The 21996-nt window shown below is 42.9% G+C and overlaps 1 long non-coding RNA gene across 1 annotated transcript in view; it reads left to right on the forward strand.

The window, feature by feature from the left end:
- LOC142243111 (uncharacterized) overlaps positions 1–21996 on the forward strand; it is a 112975-nt gene that overhangs the window by 14413 nt on the left and 76566 nt on the right. The window contains exons 2-3 of the long non-coding RNA XR_012724302.1: positions 17361–17437; positions 19961–20037. This is a non-coding gene — a long non-coding RNA (uncharacterized LOC142243111). The remainder of the gene's footprint in view (positions 1–17360; positions 17438–19960; positions 20038–21996) is intronic.

A 21996-nucleotide genomic window follows, 5' to 3' on the forward strand; every position in this document is an offset into this window, starting at 1 on the left:
TCCGCAGCTCTCATGCTGCCAGTGCCGGCTCCTGCTCCCTGCACACGCTAAGCTAAGCGGTGTGCGCTGGTAACTAAGGTAAACCTCGGGTAACCATACCCGATGTTTACCTTAGTTACCAGTGTCCGCAGACTTCCAGACGCCGGCTCCGTGCAAGCGCAGCGTCGCTTGCACATCGCTGCTGGCTGGGGGCTGGTCACTGGTCGCTGGTGAGATCTGCCTGTTTGACAGCTCACCAGCGACCATGTAGCGACGCAGCAGCGATCCTGACCAGGTCAGATCGCTGGTGGGATCGCTGCTGCGTCGCTAAAGTGTGACGGTACCCTAAGCAGAACAGATATGTGTTTTGGTACCAAAACAAAGTGTTGCATGCACGCACTCCTGGGCCCAGCCTACAGTACCCGGGTACTGTGGTGTCCAGCTGTTATAAATGGAGACTTGAAGATCCTCTCACTGTGATCAGTATAGCCAGCAACTGAAGAATGGTGATCTCTGGCACAGGATGCTGCTCACACGCGGCACGGTCTTCCTTACCAAACTCTAAGGGGTACTTTGCACACTACGACATCGTAGGTGCGATGTCGGTGGGGTCAAATCGAAAGTGACGCACATCCGGCGTCGCTGTCGACATCGTAGTGTGTAAATCCTTTTTGATACGATTAACGAGCGCAAAAGCGTCGAAATCGTATCATTGGTGTAGCGTCGGTCATTTCCAGAATTTCGGAAGGACCGATGTTACGATGTTGTTCCTCGTTCCTGCGGCAGCACACATCGCTGTGTGTGAACCGCAGGAGCGAGAAACATCACCTTACCTGCGTCCCGACTGCAATGATCAATGATCAATGCTCATCTCCGCCCCTCTGCTTCTATTGGCCGCCTGCCGTGTGACATCACTGTGACGCCGCACAACCCGCCCCCTTAGGAAGGAGGCGGTTCGCCGGCCAGAGCGACGTTGCAGGGCAGGTAAGTGCATGTGAAGCTGTCGTAGCGATAATTTTCGCTATGGCAGCTATCACAAGATATCGCTGCTGCGACGGGGGTGGGGACTATCGCGCTCGGCATTGCAGCAATCGGCTTGCGATGTCGTAGTGTGCATAGTACCCCTAACACGAGTCTTCTCACAATCCACCTAAGTATTTCTGTGGTGGCTTCTTTCTGTTATGCACACCTTTCGTTTTCCCTTCAGCTCACAACCAGCACCTCCTCCGGTCTCTCAGACCACAGCCGAAAACAGTTAGCTGCTGCTATAGTGACCAAACAGTTAAAGGCAGATGCAAAACAGCGGACCCTTGTGGCCGGTCAGCAACAATGCATACAATGGACAGTAAATAAGCATTTTGCATTCACAGTGAATAAAGGTCATTAATACACTCTTACTTTATTACATATCAATAACAATGCATACAATGAACGGCAAATAAGCATCTTGCATTCACAGTGAATAACATTCGTCAATACACCCTCACCTTATCACACTGGTGTACTTGCTGGCGCGGGTATTCCAGGGTTTGGGTTTTCCATGAGTTACATTTGTGGCACATGGTACCATAATGGTGCTAAAAGCACATGGGTACACGAGTAGATAAGAGCTTAGCTGGCAGCCTGCTGCAATGGCCAAGATCAATATTAGAACCAATCGCGGCCATTGAACCCTCTAGATACTGGTGTAAATTGTGACAGCGTTAGTTAGATATATATTTGAGCATATTGGCACTCACACAATGGTGAGGTGCCAGTGCAATTTCATCCCAGGCCCAATGCTGGATGTAGTATTAAGTGATTCCTCTGCACTGCCATGTGCTGTGCCAATGGGGTCAGGGGGGTTTACTCGTCACCGGGCCGATGTAAGGGGTTTGGGATGTCACAGTAGCCAGGCCGGGTTCCGTGACTCTGATGGTGTCAATAAAGATGGAGGGGTTATTTCCAGGGGAGTAGCGTTTGTATTCATGATGCCACCTGTGGTTTACGGCTATTTTAGGAGCCGCCGCTGCCAAACGGTTTCCTCTGAGGGCAGGTGGTAGTGCAGCTAGGTTGGTATCCCTCTCCACAGGCAGAGCTTAGGCCCACATGGAGGTTGGGAGTAGTAGTCCACGCTATTAGAAGAGCGCAGGGCACGAGAAGGATTGGACGACACAGGGGTTGCAGTTTAAGATCTTTACTCACGGAGATGTCGCCGCCCTTGGGATGCCGAACTCCACTGTCATGGGCTCCAGCTGATGCCGGATAGTTCAGAGGTCAGAACTGGTGTTTCTTGATGTGAGTCCTTCCTACTTGCGCTGTGCTGTGTGAGTCCCTGCGACTTGAAGCTACGCTGGCACCCGAGTCCTTTAATGGGCTCTGTTCCTATCCCATATGGCAGACAGCGTGAGTCCGTTACTATTGCCTCTCTTTTGTCACGACTCCTGGCTCTATATGATGGTGTGCCCCAAGCACTTTGTGTGGGCCAGAAGACTTGAATTCCTCTGCCCAGCGGATTCTGCTGGTGGGATGTGAAGTACCCACCAGCCTGGGGCTCCGCACCGTGTAGTGTGCGATCCTGAGGGAGCTATGGCGCAGCTCTCCCCTCAGCGACCGTGTTCTCCCCACGTCTCACTTGTTTCATGCCTGTCACTATCTAGTGTCAGCGTCTAACTGTCTGAATGTGCATGTGTCACCTCGCTCCCTGTGTCAAGCTCATCCCCCCCGGGTTCCTGAACTAGTGAGCAGAGGGTCCATTACATTAGTGATGGCCACCGCCCAAGTCTCTACCCTAGCCCATTCCCAGTGAGAAGGCATGTATCTGTGTGTTGTGGTGGATTGTAGTGGTTTACAAGTAAGTGGCAATGATTTCCTCCGTACCCAGGATCAATACTGCACCTCTGGTGAGGTGCAGTACTCTGTGGTGACTAAAGCCTCAGGGGCACCACACATGCATAACCAGATGAGATAGGTCCTAAAAATATTCAGAATGATGTAAGGTTATCTATGGTTTTAACTTGATGAAGAGGCAAGTGGGCCTTGAAACGCGTAGATTAATAAACTTTACAGCATTCTGAAGGTTTTTAGGATCTATCTTGTGTGGTTATTTACGGTAGCTCAGAGGAACCACTTAACACTCCATCCAGCAGTTCTTCAGACATGAAGTTCTTCAGTTTATGGATCCCGCAGCAGCCTTCCTCTATTTATCAGTAGTGATGTCCCACAACTCTATCAGGTGAGAAGCTTTCCTAGTTTTGTTACCTCTATTATAACAGTTAAAACCATATTGTCCTGTTTTTTCTGCCTTAGTCATCTTCTGTATCCCAAGCCCAAGAAATTGCCTTCAGGCCAGTCAGCCACAGTGGCCTGTAAAGCCCTGCAATAAGCAGAGTCTATCACGCAAAGTGTCCGTGTAAAATTGACATAGTGTATCTAGTGACCTGCAGTAGAGAAGTATTGCAGGATATTAGATCATCAATCAAGCAAGTACAGTCATGGCCAAAAGTTCTGAGAATGACACCAAAATTATATTTTCACATGATCTGTTGCCCTCTGGTTTTTAATTGTGTTTGTCTGATGTTTACATCACATACAGAAATATAATTGCAATCATATTATGAGTACCAAAAGGTTATATTGACAGTTAGAATGAGTTAATGCAGCAAGTCAATATTTGCAGTGTTGACCCTTCTTCTTCAGGACCTCTGCAATTCTCCCTGGCATGCTCTCAATCAACTTCTGGACCAAATCCTGACTGATAGCTGTCCATTCTTGCATAAGCAATGCTTGCATTTTGCCAGAATTTGTTGGTTTTTGTTTGTCCACCCGTCTCTTGATGATTGCCCACAAGTTCTCAATGGGATTAAGATCTGGGGAGTTTCCAGGCCATGGACCCAAAATCTCTATGTTTTGTTCCATGAGCCATTTAGTGATCACCTTTGCTTTATGGAAAGGTGCTTTATCATGCTGGAAAAGGCATTGTTGGGCGCCAAACTGCTCTTGGACAGTTGGGAGAAGTTGCTCTTGGAGGACATTCTGGTACCATTCTTTATTCATGGCTGTGTTTTTAGGCAAGACTGTGAGTGAGCCGATTCCCTTGGCTGAGAAGCAACCCCACACATGAATCGTTTCAGGATGCTTAACAGTTGGCACGAGACAAGACTGGTGGGAGCACTCACCTCTTCTTCTCCTAATAAGCTGTTTTCCAGATGTCCCAAACAATCGAAAAGGGGATTCATCTGAGAAAATGACTTTACCCCAGTCCTCAGCAGTCCACTCCCTGTACCTTTTGCAGAATATCAGTCGGTCCCTGATGTTTTTTCTGGGGAGAAGTGGCTTCTTTGCTGTCCTCCTTGAAACCAGGCCTTGCTCAAAGAGTCTCCGCCTCACAGTGCGTGCAGAAGCACTCACACCAGCCTGCTGCCATTGTTGAGCTAGCTCGGCACTGCTGGTAGTCCGATCCCGCAGCTGAAACCGTTTTAAGATACGGTCCTGGCGTTTGCTGGTCCTTCTTGGGCGCCCTGCAGACTTTTTGGCAACAATGGAAGCTCTCTCCTTGAAGTTCTTGACGATGCGATAGATTGTTGACTGAGGTGCAATTTTTGTAGCTGCAATACTCTTCCCTGTTAAGCCATTTTTGTGCAGAGCAATGATAGCTGCACGTGTTTCTTTAGAGATAACCATGGTTAACTGAAGAGAAACAATGATACCAAGCACCAGCCTCCTTTTAAAGTGTCCAGTGGTGTCATGCTTACTTAATCATGACTGATTGATCGCCAGCCCTGTCCTCATCAACACCCACACCTGTGTTAATGGAACAATCACTAAAACAATGTTAACTGCTCCTTTTAAGGCAGGAATGCAATGATGTTGAAATGTGTTTTGGGGGTTAAAGTTCATTTTCTTAGCCAATATTGACTTTGCAAGTAATTGCTGTTAAGCTGATCACTCTTTATGACATTCTGGAGTATATGCAAATTGCCATTAGAAAAACTTAAGCAGTAGACTTTGTAAAAATTAATATTTGTAGCATTCTCAAAAATTTTGGCCATGACTGTAAATATTAGACCCATATAGGGTCTCAGTAGAGTAGGGTCTGAGTAGAAAAAACATTAAAAAAATCAAAATAAAGCAAGAAAAAAGAACAGAAAAATGTTTTGCCACTAAAAATGCAGTTTCAAGTAAAAACAAAAGTAAACAAAAAAAACATGTTTTGTATCGGAAAGTCCAGAATGATCAAAGTTATAAAACGGTACCATAATTCATTTAAAAAGAAAAGTGGCTTTTCCATTATACTGACACACAAGCAATGAAATAAAAAGTGATAAAAAAGTTGTTTAGAAAAAAATAATGTCACTAAAAATGTAATCTCATCCCGCAAGTAATGTGGTCTGTCAACTGCAGATTTATTTCAATGTGTGGTCTATTTAGCCTGCCAAGTTTGAGATCCCTGCTGTAAATGTCTAGTCACTGGTAGACACAGACAGAAGAGGACCCGTGCAAAAACAGTATATGGGCCCTTTCAGTCCAATAACTCACCAAAATGCACAATTCTACCTGCTTTGGAAGTAGACATGGGCCCCCCAAACCTCTTGGGCCGCTGTGCGGTTACACAGGTTGCACCAATGATATGTCCGCCTCTGTGTCTAGCCACATTCACAGTTACCTATACTGATGTCAACAGCTATGTGTTTGAGTAAGGATTGAAATAAATTAAAGAGTATATATAAAAATATTGATGTAGCTATTATCACAGGTGTAAATGGAAACTTGTGACCCCTCTCCATAGCAACTCCCAACCCATGTTTTAGTAAGGACACGGTCAAACGTTGAGTATTTGGTGAGTTTTTACCTCAGTATTAGTAAGCCAAAACCAAGAGTGGAGGAAAAGTATAATATAACAACACGGGCACCATTTGTGCATTATTTTTTACCTACTCCTGGGTTTGGTTAACAAATACTGAGATGAGAAACTCACAAAATACTCAACATGTGCACGAGGCCTGATGTGAAAGTCTGTCTTCACTGAATACAGATTTTACAGATTTAACCCATTAGTTGAGATGGAAAGATCAAACTAGGAGCAGAAAGACGCAGATTTCTCTGATAAGATATCTTACAAAATTGCTTACTTTCATACAGTATGTACTATTGATTTATGAAGTAAAAATTAAAATGATGTTTACTCTTTTTAAGGTACATATACACTGCAAGATTATCATGAATGAGTGTTCAAATGAATGTTTGTTTCCCAGTAATCGTGCTGACTAAAACGTCTTCCAACAAACAAGCAAAATGCTCCTTCATCAGGTAAAATCATTTGGTTTGCCTCAATGTCAGCAGTGTATCATCCTTTATAAGCAGGATGTGTCCTGCCGAGAACAACTTTCTGGGTACATCCATAGAGCGGTCTGTCTGTCTATAAAGGCTGTTAGGCCACGGTCACACGTTGAGAGTTTGGTGAGTTTTTTTACCTCAGTATTTGTAGCCAAAATGAGGAGTGGTGACGGGTTTCTATTCTACTTTTCCTGTGATTGTTCCACTCCTGGTTTTGGCTACAAATACTGAGGTAAAAAACTCACCAAATGCTCAGAGTGTGACCGTGGCTTAAAACGATGATTATAAGGGAGCAAGTAGCTGATTGGCGGTCATTTAGTGTCAGGTGCAAGCGCACCTTTACCCTTTGATAGATATTTTTGGTCGCATTCAATCGTAGAACCAAATGCTGATAGCATTGGTAAATTCCATATCAGGTCACAAGTTCTTTGGTCAATGTGAAGACATGGCATTTTAAGGGTAGTTTGTATGTCAAAGAATATGTTTCTGCCATCACACACAGGACTGAATTCATGCCCACCAGATAGTATTCTTGTGCTTATTTGTAGATCTGGGAAGAGGTATCATAGGAGAGCTCACTTATCATTGATGCAATAAAGCACCTTATCTTGACCCTTACATCATATGTTTAATCAATGGCGGTGAGGCCACAAAAGCTATAGCAGATTAACTGGGGTCTGCAAAAGTTGCTGTTCTTGATATTTTCCCAGTGTTTTAAAAAGGGAATGTTTTGAACTTAATGCATGCAAGGAAGATTTTCATAAATTTTTTTTGATCTACGAAGAGAAATTTTTTGAATACTAATGTCGAAGCAGGATAGTAGAATGTTTCAGGGTCAGCTACCAGGATAGCACATATTGATTAAGAGGAAAGACAGAGGTGTAGTCAGGTCACAGTCTGGAGTCAGAATACCTGCAGGGTAGCAGATTAGAGCAAAAAGACAGGGTAAAAGGATGGTCAAATGAAGTCAGAGTTCTGGCAGTAGAAGATCAATCCACAAAGCACAGATAACTGGGGTGAACAACCCCCCCAAAAAATAGAACGCTAAGACGGGCAGTGCCCTGGGATAAACGGCTCACCTAAATAGCTGGGCAATAACAGGGAACACCTGCAGAAACCTAGCACCTCCCATTATGAGATTGGATGACTGAGCTGTCACTCAAAAAACTGACAACTTAGCACGCCCCAGCTCCAGATTGGACGACTGAGCTGTCACTCACCCAACTGACAGCTCAGCATGCCCTGATCATTGAGCGGAGGTTCGTGACAGTACCACCTCTTCAAAAGGAGGGCCACTAGACCCCAGATTCCCAGGAAACCTCCAATGGAAGACCTTGATCAATTGATCGGCCTTTGCAAAACAAGCCGGAACCCAGGATCTCTCCTCGGGTCTGTATCCCTTCCAATTAACCAGATATTAGAGAAAATTCCAGACATTCTAAGAATCCCCAATCCTCTGCCCTCATGTTCTAAACCCCATCAACAGAAACAGCAGAAGGTGAAGACGAGGGCAACAACACTGAAGAGACAAATTTCTTTAACGGGGATCTGTGGAAAATGTTAGAGGATCCAAAAAGACTCACAAAGGTTCAATCCAAAGGCAATCGGATTGACTACCTCCAAAATTTTATACCAGCCAATAAATAAATTTAGTAACCAACTTCATTGATGGCACCTTCAGTTCAATATTTTTGAAAGATAACCAAACCTTATCTCCATCTTTGAAGATGGGACCTGCCGAACGCTGAAGTTGAAGCACCTCAATATTATTTTGAACTTTCCTCCAAACATCTCTAAATGGCGATCTCTATTCCAGAACACCAAGAACTTTTCCTAGAAAATTTACCAAAATGAGATTAAAACCATAATTACAAAAGAAAGGTGAGATACCAAAGGACTGATTGACCAGACTGTTAAAGGTGAACTTAGCAAGAGGTAAATGTGTCGCCCCCGCGACAGCCGACGGGCTAGTCAAATCTGGATCCGCAGTGGCTCGAGGGGTTTCCGAACCCAAGGCAGGGTCACGCGGCCACTCGAAATGAAAAGGGGGGTTAATATTTACAAGGGGTGTAGAAAATAAAGTTCGTGACGCCACCCATGGGTCGTGGTAATGTGGGATACCACCACTGCTGCGTTTGGGGGAGTGCCCGGGAGCGATGGGATGGCAGCTTGTGATGTTAACCCCTTCATGGGAAGGGGGAAGGTGTCCCGGGGGGTGATGGAAGGTTGGGGACCTGTCGGCAGGAGAGGGGCACAACATACTCCCACAGTCCAGAGATTCTGACACAGACAGCGGGTAAACCAAAGTCTTGAATGCCCCGTAGCCGTTGTTGGAGCATGCTGGGTCCATGCCCTTTTAGCGTTGCTGGTTGGTCTGAAGCCTTGTTTCTTGGCACTGTGTTTACTCTTTGTGCATCCCTTTTGCCTGAAACTACTCATGTCCCATTCACCCGCGTGGCTAGCGGAGTGAGCTTGCTCTCAGGGTTCACGCTTGGGATTTTCTGGATGCTTTTGGGAAGTCCTTTCCCCCTCGTTGCGCTAGTACCCTGATTCTGGAGCAGGTGGAGAACGGCTCGTGAAGACTCCATCCTCGTTGGGTGAATTACTGGGCTGCGTAAAACTACTTCCCAGCCTAGGGTCCGTGTACCCCGTCGTGCCCGGGCCCCTGCCCAGTTGTAGCACAAGGCTATCAAACTGCCCTCTGTGGCAGTACCGTGCCCCCTGTCACTACCCCCTGCGACCGGGGTTCCAGCTCTTTCCAGGCCAGGCCGTCTGGCACCTGGGACGGGTACAGGAGCCCAGCTCCGCAGCGTGACCTTTCCCTGTCACTGCTGCACTCAAACTGACTTCTCACTGACACTTATGGCCCTCCTTCTACCATTCCTGCATCTAGGCGGCATTATTCCCCTCAGGCTGCCCAATGGTGGGTGTGGTGCAGAGTGTTCCTCAGGATTTGTGTATACCTGTTCTTAGCAACACCAAAGGGACAGGACCCGTAACCAAGGAGGAGCGGGTACCATGCAGAAGGGCAGATTGCACGGCACTCTTGTGATGACCTGATAGGCCAGGGCGTCACATAAATATGAGGAGCAGTCCTTCTACTGAGGACCATTCAGTCTGATTGTTTGTTTCAGGGTGATAAGCAAAAGATAATGACAACTCAATCCCCATTTTTTTTACAAAACGCTCTCAACAATTTGGAGACAAATTGCAGATACACTTTTCAGAGGGATTCCATGCAATCTTTGATTGTTAAACAACCAGAGAAGCATTGTTGTATGAGATAACTCAGATAATGGAATGAAGTGGGTTTGTTTAATGAATTGGTCGACTTAAGGCCCCTTTACACACTGCAATATCGCTAGCGATATCTCTGTAAAGTTACCCGTATTGTGACGTAATAGCGACCTCCCCAGCGACATTGCAGTGTGTGACACACATCAGTGACCTGGCCACCGCTGTGAGGTTGCTGATCGCTACAAATCTTTCAGGACCATTTTTTGGTCCTTTGTTTCCCGCTGTGCAGCATGCATCGGTGTGTTTGACACCGTTACAACGACATCGATAGCGACTTAGAACCCAGCACGCTATAGCGTCCCCTGCTGTGTGACACATCCCCAATGACCAGCGAGGTCGTTCTGCAAGTCCATATCGTTGCTGCGTTGTTGGCCAGATCTGCCTGTTTGACAGCTCACCAGCGACTTTCAGTGATCCCGGCCAGGTCGGGATCGCTGGTGGGATCGCTAGAAAGTCTCAGTGTGTAAAGGGGCCTTAACACTTAACAGTTTTCCCACCAGACAAAGGCAAATTAGTAATGAAATTCATAGACAACTGAGTCCATGGTCTTTCTGGAATTGTCAATGGAGCCAATTTCCCAGCCGGTAGGCTATGACAGACCTTAGCGTGTGTGCAAGTTTCACAAGCTGATACAAACTCTTTAAAATCATTATGCAATGATGACCGCCACAAAAGTCTAGCAATAGCTTTTTGAGTAGCTGTGACTCCAGGGTGACCACTGAAAACTAAGTCATGAAACTTCTGCAACAGTTGTAATCTCAAAAACACAGGAACAATTTGGACCCAGGAAAGAACTAACAACAGGGCTTCACGGATCTCTGCTTCCAACTCTGAAGATACCACAGAAACCACAATACCCTGAGAAAGAATGGAGTATAGAGATTCTGGAGAAGAAACAGAATCAAGGCTGCATGACAAAGCATCAGGCCTCACAATCTTAGACCCTAACCTAAACGTGATAGAAAAATTAAATCTAGAGAAAAACAAGAATCATCTGGCTTTCCTTGGGGGTCAACCGCTTGGGGCAGATTCTATCTAAGCTACATTTTTATGATCCGTCACAACAGTGATTTGATGAATAGAAACCTCCCAAAAATGTCCCCATTCTTCAAAAGCTAATTTGATGGAAAGCAATTCATGATTTACAATATCATATTTATTTCTACAGATGAGAGTTTCATTGAGAAAAAGGCACATGGCTGCAAGTTGGTCAATGTTTTGGGATCTTGAGAAAATACAGCCCCTTCCCTGATTTCAGGAGCACATACCTCCACAATGAAAGGCTTATGGAGATCTGGTTGGATAAGAACTGGAGAGGAAATAAAACCCTTTCTAAATTTATTAAAGGCCCCAACAGCATCTGGCGAGTAAACCTTAAGATCCACCCCCTTATGTGGGAGATCAGTGACAAGTTTGATGATCTGAAAAAAAAACCTAAGGCCTCTGACACACTCATGTGAAAATCACGCACGTGCCGAGAGACACGTATTTCCCCTGCGTGTTGCGTGCAGGTTAGTACGTGTCTCTGGTACGTGCGTGCCACGTGTGTTCTCCGCATGCTATCCGTGATAACATACGGAGAACAGGTTATTTACATACTCACATGGTCCTTCCTGCTGTCCGTGGTGCTGATCTTCGGTCTCCAGCCCTCCCGTCTCCCCGCTGCTGCTGCTTCCGGCCGCAGTGAAGTGAATATTACATGAGAATAATGAGCGGCGGTCGGCAGCAAGTGGCAGCAGCGGCAGAGACAGGAGGGCAGGAGAAGGTGAGTTAAGGTTTTTTTTTTTAATTTGACACGTGTGTTTTCTCCGGTGTGTGTCACACGGGACCGCATCCACACTACACCCGTGTGGTATGGGTGCGGGCCGTGTGACACCCGTGCTGCCGGAGAAAACACTGACATGTCAGCGTGTAGAAAAACGCACACACGTACAAACGCACACGGACACACGTTCCGTGTGGTTTTACATGTGTGTGCCTGCTACAATAGGGTTAGCATTGCTGAACGTGTCTCCATGCCGCCGGTACGTGTAAAAAATGGCAAACACGTACCGGCGGCACGGATGTGTGTCGCAGGCCTAATACATTTTCTGTAGTAATTGGTGAATCCTAGAAATTGTTCCAATGCTTTAAGGTCCCGAGGTTGAACCAAATCAATTAATTATGGCCTGTATTCTCCCAGGATCCATCTTAAACCCTTCAGCAGATACAATGAACCCCAGGAACAAAATGTCTTGCACAGAAAAAGTACATTTTTCCAAATTAGCAACCAAAAATTTTCTCTAGGTTTTGTAAGACAAAATCGACATGTTCATACTGTGATTCCAAATCAAGTGAAAAAATTAGAATACCATCAAGATAGAGTATGATTTTACATGACTTGATTTTACATGATTTTACATTGATTATTTCATGGCAGTCCATTCAGGACCCGATAGAATATGCAAGCAAGCTTTTAGTAATTTGGCATTATGGATAAGATTTATAGCACAGTCTTAGGCGGGCTTTACACGTTGCGACATCGCTAGCAATTGCTAGCGATGTCGAGCGCGATTGCACCTGCCCCCATCGTACGTCCGATATCTTGTGCTCGCTGCTGTAGCGCACATTATTGCTATAGCAGCTTCACAGGCACATACCTGCTCTGCGACGTCACTATGACCGGCGAACCGCCTCCTTTCTAAGGGGGCGGTTCGTTTAGTGTCACAGCGATGTCACAGCAGCGTTACTGAACCTCCGCCCAATAGAAAAGGAGGGGAGGAGATGAGCAGCCGGAACATCCCGCCCACCTCCTTCCTTCCTCCTTTTCCGGCGGACGGAGGTAAGGAGATGTTTGTCGTTCCAGCGGCGTCACACATAGCGATGTGTGCTGCCGCAGAAACGACAAACAACATCGTACCTGCAGCAGCACCAATATTATGGAAATGAACGATGTGTCAACGAGCAACGATTTTGCATGTTTTTGCGCTCGTTGATCGTCGCTCATTTGTGTTACACGCTGCGATGTCGCTACTGGCGCCGGATGTGCGTCACTAACGACGTGACCCCGATGATATATCGGCAGCGATGTTGCAGCGTGTAAAGTACCCCTTAAGGATGATGGGGAGGTAATATCCCTTCTTTTTTTCTAAGAACACATCTTCAAAGTCCTTCTGGTAACCTGGCAGACCCTTCAGACTAGTGGAGAAAACCTTTACAGAATTAAGACATTTCTTATGACAATAGGGACTCCACTTAACAATATCCTTCTGACACCAATCAATGACAGGATTGTGAATACGCAACCATGGAATTCTCAACATCAACCCAGCAGGTAAGTTATCTAATACATAACAGGAGATAGACTCCGAGTGAAGTATTCCCACTCTGAGTGTGAATACTGATGACCCCCTAGCAGTAGGAACACGATTATTTCCACCTGCTGGGACTCATTCCCTGATGACTCGGGTCGCTCAATAAAACATAGCTTGCAGCTCTCTCTGCACACCCTAAACTGTTTTTTCCCCTGAAAATATGTCAGAGAGGGTCATTACATGTTTGGGAGAATCCAACTGCATATCGGGGATGAAGGTAACACAGTCACAGCCAGGAGTGGAGTGTTATAGGGAGTTTTCATAAAGCTAGAAACCTATCCCTGCAACTGTTATTGTGATGTTTCAAGATTCCAATATTCCATCGTCAGAACCTGAATTATTTGTGTCAGCTTCGCTAACTGTTCACAAAGTATGTGAACAGGATCCATGCTGGCAACACTGGAAAAAAAGTTATGGCTAGTCTTAATATGACAGTAGTCACTGCACGGACTAGACATGAGGCAGGATAGTCGAATGTTCCGGTGTCATGTGCCTGCAGAGCACGTCAAGATTAATGTGATAGGCAGGGGCGTAGTTAGGAAAGAGTCCGCAGTCAGAATACCTAGAAAATAGATAATTGGAGCAATGGAACAAGACAGAAGGACAGTCAAAGTAAGAGGTCTGGCAGCAAAAGATCAATGCACAGAGCTCAGATAACTGAGGCCAACAAGCACCAGTAAACAGAAGGCTAAGACTGGCAGTGCTCTGGGAGAAACTGCTGAGCTAAATAGCTGGGCAATTACTGGCAAGATCTGCAGAAACCCAGCACCTCCCAGTATGAGATTGGATGACTGAGCTGTCACTCAAAATACTGACAACTCAGCACGCTTGAGCTCCAGGTTGGATGTCTGAGCTGTCACTTACCCAACTGTTGGCTGAGCAGACCCTGATCACTGAGCAGAGGAATCGTGACAGGTATACAAAATACCAAACAAATCATCAAAACTCTGCCAGAGTCCAAGGGCTTTTTCTTTAAATAATTAAAGTGAGAATACAGTTAAAAAGAGTCTATCAATATGCTATCTAAACTATTCATCCAATCATTTAGGGAACTTATCCCATATTAAAATCATTACTGTAACTATAGCATACAGAGGTTTAGTTGGTTTTAAAAACTTTTGTGCAAATTAATGGGACATAACTGTTGGTATGGCCAAATGGCTCAATGCACCATTATGTCCCATTAATTTGCACACTGAACAGTGTCATATCTGAACAGTGCTCTTTGGAACTGTGCTCACACAGTGCTATTGCCGGCACCTTTTTAGGACCACTAGAAGGTACTGTACTGCAGCCAGGGGCCAGCAATGATAGCCGGCAATGACACATTGTGAATACGATTACAAAGTGTCTTACCCAGATATGACAGTGTTTAGGGTACAAATTAAGGGGGGGCGGAATGGTGCACTGAGCTGTTGGCCATACCAAGGGTGCACCAAAGCTCCTTATCTGTACATGAAATAAATTATTTTTAAGCCAATTAAACTACTAAATGTTATATAAGAGGTATGGTTGCAATAGGCTAAAGGTCCCATCACACACAACAAGATCGCTAACGAGATCGTTACTGCGTCACCGTTTCTGTGACGCAGTAACAATCTTGCCAGCGATCTCGTTATGTGTGACACCTACCAGCGATCAGGCCCCTGCTGTGAGATCGCTAGTCGTTGCCAAAGGCTCCGGACTATTTTCTTCAAAGGTGATGTCCTGCTGGGCAGGACACATGGCTGTGTTTGACACCTAACAATGACCTCCTATACAGGTCGCTCATCATTATACAGGTCGCTCACCATTACTGCATCGTTGGTAAGGTCTGACTGTGTGACATCTCACCAGCGACCTCCCAGCGACTTACCAGCGATCCTTATCAGGTCTCATCGTTTTTGGGATCGCTGGTAAGTCGTTAAATGTGACGAGGGCTTAAGTCTACAGCTTACCTGTATAAGTAGTTTAGTTAAGTAGGTGATAGAATCCTTTTAACAAATAATATTTCCAGTACTGACTCCTTATGGTGAATGGAAACATACTATACCTGTGCAGATTACAGTTTCACAACAATAGATATATGTTGTTCTGTCAGAGTTTATTTTGGATGGACAATAGCCAAAATAGTCTGAAAAGTCAACATTTTATCCAGTAGATGTATGAAAAATATAGAATCTATAGAGAAGGAAACAAAAATGTGAAGACGAAATTAACTTGCCTAATGATAATTAACTGATTGCAGCTGTATGATTTACAATAGATAACCGAGAGCGATAATGAGAACCAAGATAATAGATGTCTGCAGGAGAAATCCATCAATCTATTGATCCCTGAAGTAGGTCTGATATCTCATTGCAAACATGACTCTTTTTTTAGGGCTGCTCCTCAAGTAAAAGATTGGTATACACTCATTCAATACCTCTGCTCATGGAAGACATAATTAAGCTTTTTCTTTCACCTTTTCCCATAATGCATCAATTTCCTTTTGCTGCTATATCGTATGTGACAAATTGTAAATAAATTACACTTGTCCTATGTATCATTCTACGGTCTCTATGTTCTCGAACATGTCCTGAGATAAACGAAGCATCACATTACATCCTCTACAGTTCCTCAATTTACATCCTCCTTTGTGCTGCTATCTTCTATGATCAGATCATCTGAACTGGTTCCTGTAGGAATTCGCCATGCACTTGTGATTTTATTTTGTGTGGTGAAATGTATGCATTTAGTATATTAGAAATGTGCCTAAGATTGTGCCCACTGGATGCAAGGATTGTCATAGCAGACCTCCAGGGCTTATACACTGTGGGTTACGAATAATATCACTAGAGTGATTTTTTTTCATTGTGCAAGTAACTACATCATAAACATATTCCGCTTTGACAGGTCTCAGTTTAATTAAGCATAATTAGTTAATAACAAATGTGCATATTGTTATATAATGCTATCGTATGCGTAGGATATCATTAACCCCAGCAAACTAGCCTCTGGGCTGGGAACCTTTTAAGGTATTTATATTGATCTCTTTGCTACACATGGGAAATAACAGAAGTAAAGTATTTTTAAAATAATGATCACATCATCAGTTGATATTGGTACATGGACCCTAGGTGTCTTCCATTAATACATCAAAGATTAGCTAAACCAACAGTATCAAGCAGATAAGTCAAATCATGGTACCACTCACTGTTATCTGCGCCATACTAGCCTGAGTGCAGGACAGGGTCTGATGTCAAAACAGGAATGGGAAGCCATTGTAACGAAACACAGACATGCACTAGAAAAGATCTATTTAGAGGTAAGCCTATATCTACTAATTGCCATTTAGATTGGAATGGCGACCAGCTAGTCAGTAAGGAGCTGACCACTTGGAATTAAAGATGTTCCTTTGATTTAATAACCATTCTTTTTTAAATATATAGATTTTTCATCTATTTTGATGATAATATCTAACAATTGATGTGTTGCAAAACCTCATTTTTCTTCCGATCTGGTTCTATCTTGAGAATCCAAATACATGCCAAATATTTTTAAAAATCATAAAAATAAAATTCTTTTTGAACAGATATTGACTTATTTTTATTGTGCTGAAAGGAATAAGATCCTTAATTTTTCTTTTCTTTTTAACAAAACATATGCACAAAAAAACCCCACTACAATACACGTAGCCTTATAATGCTGTAAAATCCCTTTCAAGTGCTATACAGCTCATAACACAATTTAATAAAACATGATTGCAATCTCCCAGCGCTGACAACGGTAAGAAATGACCCTTGTGTGGGCAATTAAGGAGAGAAGGAAATTCCGCAGCTTTAGTGTTTCTTATACATATTAGCTTGAAGATCCGTATGGGAAATCCATTCGCACTATTTGAAGGTATAGATTTTAGAATCAATCTCCGAACCATTCTGACAATTTGCTTCAGGTCAGGTAGCCGGGTATATATTTCATATGGTACTATTATCATTGAATATACTTACTGGTGCAGATGCATAGGAAAATAAGGAATTGACAAAAGATAACTAATGGCAACATATGTTTTTTAAAGTAGGGGTAGTATTTGTAAATAAAGCAGATGTTCTTGTTACACTTAATGGAAGACATACTGAGAATTTTACAGATTAATATGTAACATTTGGATGAATTAACCCTAACAATCATATAAATAAACACAATTACCTTTATATCATATATGCTATTGCTTATTATCACCTTTATATCAAATTTGCTGCTGGGCATATATGAGTATTCAACACTCCTTTCCACATATATCACATAAATTATTTTATCTTTCCAATGCATCTTTCTGAAGCATATTGGAAGACTGTAAATATATATCAGCCTTTTACAGAGCTATATTCATCATGCTCTTTGTCATACTGTGATATATAAGCAGCCTTACTCATTTTTATGGCTTTGTCACCGTAGGTAGAGTTCAGTATCCTTTGTGAAGTGGAACAAATACTACATAATTGAGTCCCATTAGAAACGGCTAAAGTGAACAGGTATCTCTACATATTTACTAGTATATTTACATGTGTTTTATGGGATATAGCAAATTATGTGCCATTATTTCTACAAAGCCCATTAGGGCTATAATTCCGGTACTACAGTATATGAACATTCATTAGCATGGACAACTGGTATAGCTGCAAAATTATCAGTATAAGATCACTCACAATTAAAGATCTGAAAAGTATTGTAACAATTTGATGGCTCCTAATTGCAAGAAGTAAGTGCACCAACAAGTACCCTCTCGATGTCACACCAAAAGAGGCTCACCAGATGAAATGCAGCCAAGAATTACGGAAACAGATTCAATCACAGTAATCATTTTACCGCAGTAAGAAAATAGACAAATATCTCCGCTTATATACGACAATAAGGGGAAACAAAAAGACTGGAAGGAGCTACTAACGTTCCAGGATGACAGGATTGTCAATTAATTTTGCGTCGGAGTGCTCAGATGAAGTCCGCCAAGGAAGACATAGATACTATGAAAAAGTAGCAAATCCGGCACATCCTATGTTTAAAAAATCTTTTCTTCTTTATTCAACACATAAACCAAAAATTAAAATATGGTGCCGAGGCACCCACCACATGTGTGGTGGGTGCCTCGTCACCAAGTTTTAATTTTTGGTTTATGTGTTGAATAAAGAAGAGAAGATTTTTAAACATAAGATGTGGCGGAGTTGCTACTTTTACATGGTATCTAATGAGGGGAAACGTTTTCCAACTAGTGCTACAGAAAAATCTTTGCCCCTGTTCACGTCATCTGTAAACGGCGAAGTCAAAGCACAATTCAGATAATGTCATTTTTTTCTGCCTTTTTTCTTTCTTTCTTTTTTTGTTAAATCAGACAGTTTGGAATATTTTATGCAAATTTAAAAAAAAAAATAACTTATATAACGTGCAATATTTCGTGCATTAATGGAGTATGAAGTACATATGCTTCCTATATACGTCGGATGAATATGTATGGAGTGCTTATACTAAAAGGTTTTTTTTCCCCCATCTTATCAGAGGACTATTAGGCCATTAGTGGCAAGAAAATTGTAATAGACATGACTGTGTCAGATAATATAAGCTAAAGAATAGACCTCATCTGCAATACCTCTTATTAAGGAGATTCAGAAACAAAGAATAAAAATATGCAAATGTTTTCAGGAGGCATCCTCATTAGCATGTTGAGACAAGTATGCCATATAGAAATATATATGTATATGCAAATGTACATGAAGCACTGTATATGTAAATGATATGCAATGATCCAGTTTAGTATTATTATTTTTTTTCAGAAATGAAAGGCAATGTAGATGCATGCTGTTTTCTTGTATTGTCTAAAGGGTAGAAAACCCTACATCACAGAAAGCAATCTATCTCCTGGCTTTTAGTGACAAATATAAATCACCTAAGTCTCGCTTGGTGGTTTATAAATGTCACCACAGTCCCTCTAATAAATTATAGCTTTTAATGCACACTTGGATGCACTTCACTTCATCAAACATATCCCTTGCACTACATCTATCTCTGCTTTTGTGATGGGTTTATGCACACAAGAGCTAGGCTTTCTTCTTTTGTTGTTTTATTTTTACATATATTATTTGCATGATGTGTACAAACGCGAGCCACAAGCAGGGAAGGAAAGCAGCAAGAGCGGCTACCTATACGCACTTCTCCTTCCTCAATTTTATAAATTTAATGATCTGGATTTTTTTTTTTTAATGATGATCATATATTCTTTTCCCCACAGGCATCTATTTCCCAGAGTCAATTCTATCATTTATTCATAAGGGTATGTCTCAAGTACAAGGTAGCATTACCAGGCTGGCTTGACAGTACCTCCATACACATGAGCAGCATTTATAATTTATGAAATTTTCTGTGGTTGTGAGGGCTGAATAAACCTGAGGTCACATCTCTGGGAAAAGCAAAGCATGCCATTATACCAGATGAGGGATAACTGCATTTAAAATGAACCCCATCGCTGCCAGAATGACGTGACGTTCATTGGAATGTGTTGGATTGCTTTGTTTTAGCACATTAGTAAAAAGCCATACGTATTCTTCTTGTACGCTGAGAATATATGCATACATTGAGTATTAAGTCCTGCAAATCTACTTCCAGCCCCCTCCTATCCTCTTTATATCCCTCTCCCCAGCCTCTTGCTTGATTTTTAATCGTTCTACAAAATCTTGTTAGGGCAGGTTAATGATTGACCTCTGAGAAAAGTACATGCCATTCATGGTTTCCTAGCAGATAGGGAGCCTGTGGAGGAGAGCAGAAAATAGGATTTAACTCCTGCTTTTGCTAGGAGAGTTGAAAATTGAGTTTCTCAAGGCATCCCTTCTCCACGCCTAGTCTACCCACCCCCAAGTATTCTGAGGCTTTCTCTTCATTTATCAGACAATTGCGCTACAATTTGGGGACGCTGTCCTGTGGTTGTGACTAATGTAGACTAGCAGTATTAGGATTTCTTGCGATGCTTTACATAACTGCTTTTGTTATTCAAATGTTTCCTTTCTAAGGAATCTGGCAGGCATCGCACCACCTCGAATGTCAAGCTAACATGTCTGTATACCTGAATGGAGCTGACTGCACCAAGGTAGTTATAAACAAGGAAATATATACAATTGTTTATTTAAATGAGAAACTTATTGGAAATATTTACTTTAAAAGCAAGACATACTCAAATAGTGTCCAACCAATATTAATGTTAAAATGTGACTTCTTTTCTACCATTAATTTAGGCGTCAGCTCTGAAATTACTTTTGGGAATTAAAAATGTTCATTATCTTCTAAATATCTAACTGTTAATTATTCTTAAAGGGAACCTGTCATGTGCAATATGCACCCAGAACCACGAGCAGTTCTGGTGCATATTTCGAATCCCTTGCCTAACTGTCCCTGTATACACTAACCTACATAAAGAGATCTTTAGAAAAAAGTAATTCTAAAGATCCTTTATGATATGCTAATGAGGCCAGAAACTAGTCGCAAGGGCATTAGTTCATTCCACCCTCTTAGCATGTTAGCATGCCCATAGAGGCATGCTAACATGCTATTCAGCGCCCACTGCCCAGCGTCATCATCAGCAGTGACGCACATACCTGTGTCCATTGCACCACCTCGGAATGCTGGGCATAGGGTCAGCACACAAGATCAGAAGTCTCTGGCACTTCAGGTCATGCGCACTACACCAGTTTGAAGCCAGGATGCGTACACCCGGCTTCATAGTGCGCATGACCGGAAGTTCGGGGATCATGCGCACTGAGCCAAAATCCAGCATCGGTGCAGGGGCAGCAGAGGTGAGCGCGACCATCCACTGACACTGCTCATGCATTAGCGTGTTAGCACACCCACAAGGGAACTAACGACCTTGTGACTAGCCGCTGGCCTCATTAGCATATAATGAACGATCTTTAGAATTACTTTTTCTAAAGATCTCTGTACCTATGCTGCTACTATAGGCTGGGACGGTTAGGCAGGGATTAGCAATATGCACCCAGAACTGCTCTTGGTTCTGGGTGCATATTGCACCTAACAGGTTCCCTTTAAAACCTTAGCTTAGGGCTAAGGCCTCGCTTTCACCCCTTTATAATTCAGACGAGCACTATCTGATGTCATATCGGACAGCAATTGGACCAGAGTTACACTATTTGGCAGTGCACATCTTTGTTTCTTTTTTCATGCCAATTCGGCATGAGAAACAAATTGCAGTATGCTATGAATGACAGTGAAATTGAATGGTGAGCACCCATTCAAATCTATGTGTGCGTGAAAATCATCGGACTGCACTCGGAGGACATCCAACGACAGTTTTATTTTCATAGACTAACAGAATGGAGAAGATGGAGACATTTTGTTCTTCATGTTCTCCTCACCTGTGATGCAATTCTCTCCTCCAAGAGCTGACAGTCATCAGAGAACAGATCAGAGTTGATTTGAGTGTTATTAACATAATTGATCCAGATTTCTTGCATGAGAGAATATACAATTGTGGGACCGGAGCCTTAAGGCCCCATCACACGCAGAGATAAATCTTTGGCAGATCTGTGGTTGCAGTGAAATCATGGACATATTGTTCCATTTGTGCAAAGCCACAAACCTGGCACTGATTGTCCACAATTTCACTGCAACCACAGATCTGCCGCAGATTTATCTCTGTGTGTGACAGGCCCTTTAGACTCATGCCCCTATTAGGGATTGATTTGGTGCAGAACCATAATAGACATTCCACAGGGATAAGCCTTCTACTGCTTGCCTACAACTTCAAAAATTTTGTGTTTATTGTTACATTTTGTAATTCCTCATAGTAGTAAATTTAGGACTAATTTTTTTGTGTTTATTTGGGGAAATATCAGAAATTTAGTGAAACTTAAACATTTTGCAATTTTCAAACTTTGAATTTTTACGCCATTAAACCAGAGAGTTATGTCACACAAATATACCATTCTAAAACCTGCAACCCTCAGTCTGCTCAAAACCACATCCAAGAAGTTTATTAACCCTTTAGGTGTGTCACAGGAACTAAAGCAATAAGGAAGGAAAAAATGAATATTTT

This window comes from Anomaloglossus baeobatrachus, chromosome 6 (genome assembly GCF_048569485.1).
Source record: "Anomaloglossus baeobatrachus isolate aAnoBae1 chromosome 6, aAnoBae1.hap1, whole genome shotgun sequence".
NCBI lineage: Eukaryota > Metazoa > Chordata > Amphibia > Anura > Aromobatidae > Anomaloglossus > Anomaloglossus baeobatrachus.